This window comes from Oryctolagus cuniculus, chromosome 15 (assembly GCF_964237555.1).
Source record: "Oryctolagus cuniculus chromosome 15, mOryCun1.1, whole genome shotgun sequence".
In the NCBI taxonomy this organism is placed as follows: domain Eukaryota; kingdom Metazoa; phylum Chordata; class Mammalia; order Lagomorpha; family Leporidae; genus Oryctolagus; species Oryctolagus cuniculus.
In genome coordinates this window covers 82,064,580-82,073,341 of record NC_091446.1, presented here as the reverse complement: position 1 = coordinate 82,073,341, position 8,762 = coordinate 82,064,580, and positions in this window count along the sequence as shown.

Genomic DNA, 8,762 nt, shown 5'->3' with positions numbered 1-8,762 from the left:
GGCCCCTCCTCCCCCCAGACCTAGGCAGTCCCCTGCAGGAAGAACTCCATGTCCAAAGGCAAAAGGACCCAGGACTGGCCCAGGGCGCGGAAGAGCCAGCCCAACGTGGATGAAACGAGCTGTAGATGGCAGCAGTGAGCTAGGGTCCACTGGTGTCCCTGTGGCTGGGACCTCCCTGTACTTGGTCTTGGAGGGCAGAGCAGGAGACAGGACAGGGCAAGATCATTGCATTAAAAACCTAGAGGTGCTGCGGTGTATAGAACTCCAAAGTAAAAGTAACACGCTTACACAGAATCTGAAATCAAAGCCTATGCATAAAGATGAGGAGCAGGCATTTGGCAAAGTGGTTAAGTGGCCAGAGAAGATGCTGGGGCCCCACAGTGGAATACCTGGGCTTGCTATTCCAGCTGCCTGCTAATGCAGACCCTGGAAAGCAGCAGGCAATGGCTCGAGTCATCGCATTCCTGCAGTCCACCTGGGAGACTCCGACTGAGTTTCCGATTCATCCTAGCCCAGCCCTGGTTGCTATGGCTATTTGGGGGGAGTGAATCAGTAGATGGAAGATCTCTCTGCCTGTCTCTTTCTCTCTGCCTCTGATATAATAAATAACAATCAAATAGATAACATCTATATGTGAAAATTCAATAAATGTATGTGTGCAAGCTCTAAGTGTGGGACTTGCCGAGGGAAAGGTGCAGGTGGGGTGGGGGAGGGAAACTCAGCCCCCACACTGGCTTGGGAGCTGCAGGGGTGGATGCTGTCGTGCGGGAGGGTCTTGGGTTGCCTATGGGGGAGCCAAAGGCAGGGTGCCTTGGAGAGAGAGTGAGCCCCAAGACTGCAAACACTCAGACCTAGCTTGAGATAGAACAGGCACGGGACCTCTGGGATGGTGGGAGGGGCTGGGGGGCTGGAGTTGCAGTAAGGCTCCGTGCCCCCAGTTGGCAGGGGACAGGGCTGGCCAAGAGACAGGGAGGCTGAGCGGGGCGGAGCCCCACGAGGCAGGCAGGGGGTGTGCCCTGGGACAGGAAGCAGAGGCACAGCCGCCAGCCATCGGCTCAGACCTGCTGGAGAGGTGAATGGTCCTTCAGAGGATGTGACCGTTGTGAGTGTGCGTCCCTGGGGACACAGTGTCCCTGGGGGCAGGGCTGGGGGTCTGTCAGGCATCCCATAGCCCAGCCTCACTTCCCACCTCTTTCCTGGTCCTGGGGTGTCAGCTGGCTCCTGGCTCTCTCTCTCTCTATGCTCTACAGATAGAGTTTATGGATTCTGCAGCTAAGGCCACTTGACGAGTGGGACAAATTATTTGGTCATGCTGCTCTTCCTGGTCTGCACAACGGGCCAGTAGCTGTAGCTTCTCCGTAAGAGGAAGTAAGGCCTGGAGAGCCTTAGCTCACTGACATGCAGTGGGCGCTCAGCAGACACGAGCTATCACTTGCAATCGGGTTCAATCAACTTTTTTTTTTTTTTTTGACAGGCAGAGTTAGTGAGAGAGAGAGAGACAGAGAGAAAGGTCTTCCTTTTTTCCATTGGTTCACCCCCCAAATGGCTGCTACGGCCTGTGCGCTGAGCCAATCCAAAGCCAGGAGCCAGGTGCTTCCTCCTGGTCTCCCATGCGAGTGCAGGGCCCAAGGACTTGGGCCATCCTCCACTGCCTTCCTGGGCCACAGCAGAGAGCTGGACTGGAAGAGGAGCAACCAGGATAGAATCTGGCACCCCGACCGGGACTAGAACCGGGGGTGCTGGCGCCACAGGCAGAGGATTAGCCAAGTGAGCCGCAGTGCCGGCCGGGTTCAATCAACTTTTAATCAAAATTCAGAGAAGGTGATATTAAGGAGTTTTTATTCTTAGAGATTAATTTCTTTACATATTTTATTTTATTTTAAAGATTTATTTATTTATTTATTTGAACGTCAGAGTTACACAGAGAGAGGAGAGGCAGAAAGATCTTCCATCCACTGATTCACCCTCCAAATGGCTGCAATGGCCAGAACTGTGCTGATCCGAAGCCAGGAGCCAGGAGTTTCTTCTGGGTCTCCCACATGGGTGCAGGGGCCCATGGACTTGCGCCATCTCCTACTGCTTTCTCAGGCCACAGCAGAGAGCTGTATCGAAAGTGGAACAGCTGGAACTCGAACCTGTGTCCATATGGATGCCGGCGCTACAGGTGGAGGCCTTAACCAGCTACTTCCTCCCCTGGCAGGCTTTTGCCCAAGGTCCTCCAGCCTGGGAGTCTGTGATTTGGCGCCCAAGGACTGGCTTTTCTGAGATGGAAAACAATGCACAATGGAACTGGAGACAACTTTCTCTGTTGGAGGATGGTGGCGGGCACCTGCTACCTTCCTCATCACCCACAAGTGCTTGACTCCTTTCCATGATGTCTGCACCTGGCTTTTCTAGGCACACAGTTGACTCTGTGCATGGGCTCTGCATCTGTGGATTCCACCCAACCGCAGATCCACATTATTTCAAAAACAAAACAATTGTTGTCTGTACGGAACACACACAGACTTGTTTCTCACCATATTTCTTAAAGAATACAGTATAGCACCTGTTTACATAGCATTTGTATTATCTTAGCTGTTACCAGGGATCTAGCGATGATTTAAAGCACGCAGGAGGATGTGTGTAAGTTATCGGCAAATACTACACTGTTTTACAGAAGGAGCCTGAGCATCTGTGAATCTGGGATCTGCAGGGCGTCCTGGAACCAACCCTCGTGGACGCCAAACTCAAGACAATCACCCACCTAACTCCGGTGTGCAGTCTCAGCCAGCTGATGGCGCTCCCACGCCTCCTGGCCCCCCATTGCTCCCTGTGTGTACCCGCTGGCAAGTTACTCAACTTTATCTTTTATTTCCCCATCTGCAAAATGAGAGTGAAGGCTGCAGAGCATTGCTAAGCTTTTCCAATGAGTTCCTGAGTGCAAAACACTGGAGCAACGTCTGGGACTTGCAAGTGTTCTTCCGATGTCCCCCGTTATAATGCATGCTATTGGTGGGGTCCAAAAAACTCAGCCGATGGAGACGTGACCCCTCAGAAGGAGCAATTGCAGGCAAGCAGGTGAGTGTTACTTCATGCTGACAGAACCTGGAGGAAGAGGAAAGATTGTAACCAACAGCCGTGATGATCTTGGTCTGCACGTGGAGGTGTTTGCCAATCAGGGAAGGGGGCAGAGCCTCCCGCACCTGCTCAGCAACACCCAGAGGCACAAAAGAACAGGGAGAAGCTGGGGGGGGGGTGTGGAGCAAGGGAGTCACAGAGCCTGGGGCTGAGGCCGCAGGGCAGGTGGGAGATTGGGAAGTACAGTACGGGGTGCAAACACCGTACTGCACCTTGTGGCCACTTGGCGCTCTGCACTTTGCAAAACGGCTTTCTCTTTCACAAAGGCAGTTGTACAAAGAAAGGAAGCGAGTCTGTGAAGGGCATGTCCAGAGACGTGGAGGGAGATCCGGAAGTTCTAGGGCTTATTTAATGGCTGTTCCAGCAGGTGGGGCAGCCAGAAGAAATGCACGTTATCAAATGAAAGAGGTTAGGGCAGGCATTTGTGCAGCCGGTGAGAAGCCACTTGGGATATGTGCCTCTCCCATTACTAGATGGATTCTCATCTAGGCTGTGCTGTCCGGTCCAGCTTCCTGCTAACCTGCAACCTGGCAGACAGCAAGATAACGGTGCAAAAGTGTGGGTCCCTGCCCCCGATGTGGGAGACCTGCATTGAATTCCAGGCTCACGGCTTTGCCTTGGCCTGGCCTTGGCTATCGTGGACATTTGGGGAGTGTACAAGTGAATGGAAAATCTCTGTCTCTCTGCCTTTCAAATTATTAAAAAAATTATAAAGTATAAAAAAAGTTTGTGAAAAAATGGAAAGACTAGTTGATTAGAAGACAGAGACTGAAACTCACCGGAGTTGAAAAAGATACTTGAAGACTCCAGTGAAAAAAAACTCAAAGCTCATTCTCCTCAAGGAATGCAATGGAGGCTGGCATTGTGGTGTAGCGGGTAAAGCCACTGCCTGCAACCCTGGCATCCCATTTGGGCCCTGGTTCAAGTCCCGGCTGCTCCACTTCTGATCCAGCTCCCTGCTATGGCCTGGGAAAGCAGTGGAAGATGGCCCAAGTCCTTGGGCCCCTGCACCCACCTGGGAGACCCAGATGAATCTCCCAGCTCGTGGCTTTGGACTGGCACATCCCTGGCCATTGCAGCCATTTGGGGAGTGACCAGTGAATGAAAGACACCCTCCTACCCTGTAACACCAGCTTTCAAAATAAATACATAAATCTTGAAAAAGGAGAAAGAAATACATGCCATTAGAGTTCCAGGAACAAAGAAATTTCAGCTGCCAGAAAAAAATACAAGAACATGACTAAAGTAAGATTTATCATTGGCAGAACTGAATGAACAAAGACAAAAGCAATATTTTCAGGGTGCAGTGGTTACACCCCTCAATATTCTACCCCCAAACATCACTCAGGCGAGGTGAAAAGATGGAAAAAGCCTTACTGTCTGCCAAAACCCAGGAAATCCCTTCTGAGAGGATGACTGCAGGATGAGCATCAGCAAAATGAAAAGAGGATTTCAGAGGAATCCAAGAGATCAAGGATGTGACACTGAACAAGGAAACCAGTAAAATCTACATTCAGTTGAAGTAAGTTTAAGTATCTGTGACTGTTCTGAAAATTAAATTAAAATGCTAATACTGGCTGGTGCCGAGGCTAATTAGGCTAATCCTCCGCCTTGCGGCGCAGGCACACCGGGTTCTAGTCCTGGTCGGGGTGCCGGATTCTGTCCTGGTTGCCCCTCTTACAGGTCAGCTCCCTGCTGTGGCCCGGGAATGCAGTGGAGGATGGGCCCTGCACCTGCATGGGATACCAGGAGAAGCACCTGGCTCCTGCCTTCGGTTCAGCGTGGTGCGCCGGCCGCAGCTCACCAGCCATGGTGGCCATTGGAGGGTGAACCAAAGGCAAAGGAAGACCTTTCTCCCTGTCTCTCTTTCACACTGTCCTCTCTGCCTGTCAAAAAAAAAATGCTAATACTATAATTAAAATCCTGCATGACCTCAAGATGGGTGTTTGTATGGGAGAAGAAAGAGGGAAAGAAGTGAAAGCATTGTATTGTTCAGGAACTTAGAAAGAATTTCAGTTAATTCTCAGTGTTAATGGAAAAGATGGTAGGAGGAGAACTACAGTAAGAGAAGCCATAAAGGGATTATCATGAAATGATATCATGAAATGCTTACAAACATTTAGAATTCAAAAGAATTTGTTTTAAAAGGAGGAACAAACAAACAAACAAAAATCAGTGTGGAAAAAATAAGTATAAATGCATGCAAATAAATGTGAGTTAAACTCACTGAAATTCACCTATTCAAAAACATCTACTTACTGTGATTTGGAAATTCAACCCCATGCTACTTATAAGGGCCATAACTAATATAAAAATTACATTGAGGGGACCAGTGCTGTGGTGTGGCAGGTAAAGCCGCTGCCTGCAGTGCCGGCATCCCATATGGGCACCAATTTGAGTCCTGGCTGCTCCACTTCCAATCCAGCTCTCTGGTATGGTCTGGGAAAGCTGTGGAAGATGGCCCAAGTCCTTGGGCCCCTGCACCTGTGTGAGAGTCCCAGAAGAAGCTCCTGGCTGCTGGCTTTGGATTGGCCCAGCTCTGGCCATTGCAGCAAACTGGGGAGTGAACCAGCGGATGGAAGATTGATCTCTCTCCCTCCTTCCCTCCCTCTCTCTCTCTCTCTCTCTGCCTCTCTACCTCTACTTCTTTCTCTTTGTAACTCTGACTTTCAAATAAATAAACCTTTTAAAAAATTACGTTGAGGCTGAAAATCCAAGGATGAAAAACATCACCAGGCAAGCCAACAAAACAGAAGTAGAAACAGTGAACCTGAAAAACACTGATTTAAGTACAAAGCTTGACGAGGGACAGAGAAGGAGTTTAGATGTGGACACTCATCAGTGTAACAGAATCACCAGGAAGTGCTCCCGACCTGGCAGCATGGCTCTGAGCTAAAGTAAGCTGTGATGTGCCCACAAGGAGACACGGCGGGTTTTAAACCAGCTCTGCAAATACCAACCTCCTAAGTCTGAAGCTTCTAGTGGAGAGGCCACAAAGAAAGCAAAGTAACTCAACAAACTACAAAGGATGGAGACTAGGCACTCTGCATCAGCTGACCTCATGAAATAAAATTATCTTAAAAATGCTAGTGCAGGCCGGCGCCTCGGCTCACTTGGCTAATCCTCCGCCTGTGGCGCCAGCACCCCGGGTTCTAGTCCCGGTTGGGGCGCCGGTTCTGTCCTGGTTGTTCCTCTTCCAGGCCAGCTCTCTGCTGTGGCCCGGGAGTGCAGTGGAGGATGGCCCAAGTGCCTGGGCCCTGCACCCGCATGGGAGACCAGGAGGAAGCACCTGGCTCCTGGCTTCGGATCGGCACAGTACGCAGGCCGGCTGGAGCGGCCCTTTGGGGGGTGAACCAAAGGAAGGAAGACCTTTCTCTCTGTCTCTCTCTCTCTCACTGTCTAACTCTGCGTGTCAAAAAAAAAAAAAATGCTAGTGCGAACAATATGTCTTTGTTTGGAAATCTTAAAAAGATAAAAGGAATTTGTAGAAATCGAAAGTGGGTAACAGCCTCTCATTCTAAGTCTCCTACCAATCCCGGTTGTAAAGGTTGTAAACCCTGTATAAAAGGCACCAAAGAGCTTCCGGAAGCAGGCATGAGCCAGAGAGAAGCTGACCCTTCAAGAAGAGGACTCGATGAACTCCATGTGTGTCCTGGGGACACGTCCCAGTTCCCACAGCACCCAGGCCAAGAGGGTTTTCCAAAGGGGACCCTCTTCCTGGGCTGAGACGACAGAGCTGGGACTTGAAACAGTCAGAGTAGCCGGACGTTAGGGGAAACAACCCCACCAAGGAAACAGTCTCAGAGGAGGAGGGCAGAGAAATCGGTTTCAAAATTCCCCTTCAGGCCGGCGCCGTGGCTCACTAGGCTAATCCTCCACCTAGCGGCGCCGGCACACCAGGTTCTAGACCCGGTCGGGGCGCCGGATTCTGTCCCGGTTGCCCCTCTTCCAGGCCAGCTCTCTGCTGTGGCCAGGGAGTGCAGTGGAGGATGGCCCAGGTGCTTGGGCCCTGCACCCCATGGGAGACCAGGAAAAGCACCTGGCTCCTGGCTCCTGCCATCGGATCAGCGCGGTGCGCCGGCCGCATCGTGCTGGCCGCGGCGGCCATTGGAGGGTGAACCAACGGCAAAGGAAGACCTTTCTCTCTGTCTCTCTCTCTCACTGTCCACTATGCCTGTCAAAAAATAATAAAAAAAAAAAGATAAAAAAAAAATTCCCCTTCCATCTTTGGCTGACTCCTAAGCGGGGCGTGCACCAGCGTGACGTGCCAGGGGCTCCGTGGAAAACAGCAGCTGGCAGCCTCAAAGGAAGCCGAGCGCAGAGTTCTGGCAGCCTCAAGTTCAAGTCCTGCACAATCAGGGCTCGCTGGGATGCTGAGTTTTCTGTGTCCGCTTGGCTGGGCCCCAGAGCCCAGACGTTTGGGCAGACCTTTGCCATGGATGTGTCTTTGCGTGTGGGGCGATGTTTTTGCACCAGATTTCTATCTCATGAGCTGGCGTTGAGTGCGGCAGACTCTTCATTGTACAAGTAAGTCCTCAGCCGTCCGGTGCAAGCTTGGAGAGAACAAAGGCCTCGGAGGGACTCCTGGAATCCTGCAGCATCTGCAAGCTTGGCTCTTCCTGGGTCTCTGGTCTGCAGCCCACTCAGCAGATTTTTACACTTGCTGGTCATAGTCACATGAGTCAATTCCTTAAAATAAATCTCCTGTATTCAGATCCCACTGGGTCTGTTTCTTTGGAGACCACTAAAATGCTTGGTAAGCACCAGCGGCTCCCCACTGAAACCAGGACTAGGGATTGAACCCCCATACCAATATGGAGCCACCCAGCTCAACCGAAACCAGGGCTTGATGGAACTGAGGAATGTTCCAGGAGTTTCACCCACCGGTCTAACGACTTGTGCCGGGGTCTTCCTGTGTAGAGCTCGCCGGGTAATAACACAGATAGGTCAGTGTCATTGATGGAGGTGGCACGGTGTGCATTTCCCACGAGAAGGGGACACGCCATAGCATGCAGGGTGACAGGGAAGAAGCACCAGTTTGGGTCCAGAGGCAGAAACCATGGCCCAGAGCCTTGGCTGTGTTTCCCAAGGGAAAGCCGAGGCAGGCCAGGGGAGCTAGCCTGCAGTTTGAATGGTGTTGTAGAGCTCTGGTCTGTGTTTTCCAGTTGCGTGGTACTGGGACAGGGGAGATGTGGCTTGATCTTGGAGAGTTTGAGCTGTGGGCTTGGGATTGGTTGGGTGGTGTATAAATAAGAGTTTTCAGGCACGTGTGAAACTAGATTGTGGAGCAGATGTGCACAGCTGTGACCGTGTAGATGCTAAGCCCACAGATGAGTGGGTGTCACATAGAAAAATACAAAACCAAAACCTAATGCCCAATCCACCCAGGGCAGAATCTCAGAAAATACCAGATCACTCAAAACACAGCATTCTTTTTTTTTAGGATTTTATTTATTTATTTATTTGAGAGGCAGAATTGCAGAGAGAGAGAGAGAGACAGAGAGAGAGAGATAAAGGGAGGGAGAGGAAGAGAGAGAGAGAGAGAGAAAGAGAGAGAGAGAGAGGTCTTCCATCTGCTGGTTCACTCCCCAGATGGCTGCAACATCTGGAGCTGCTTCTGATCCAAAGCCAGCAGCCAGGAG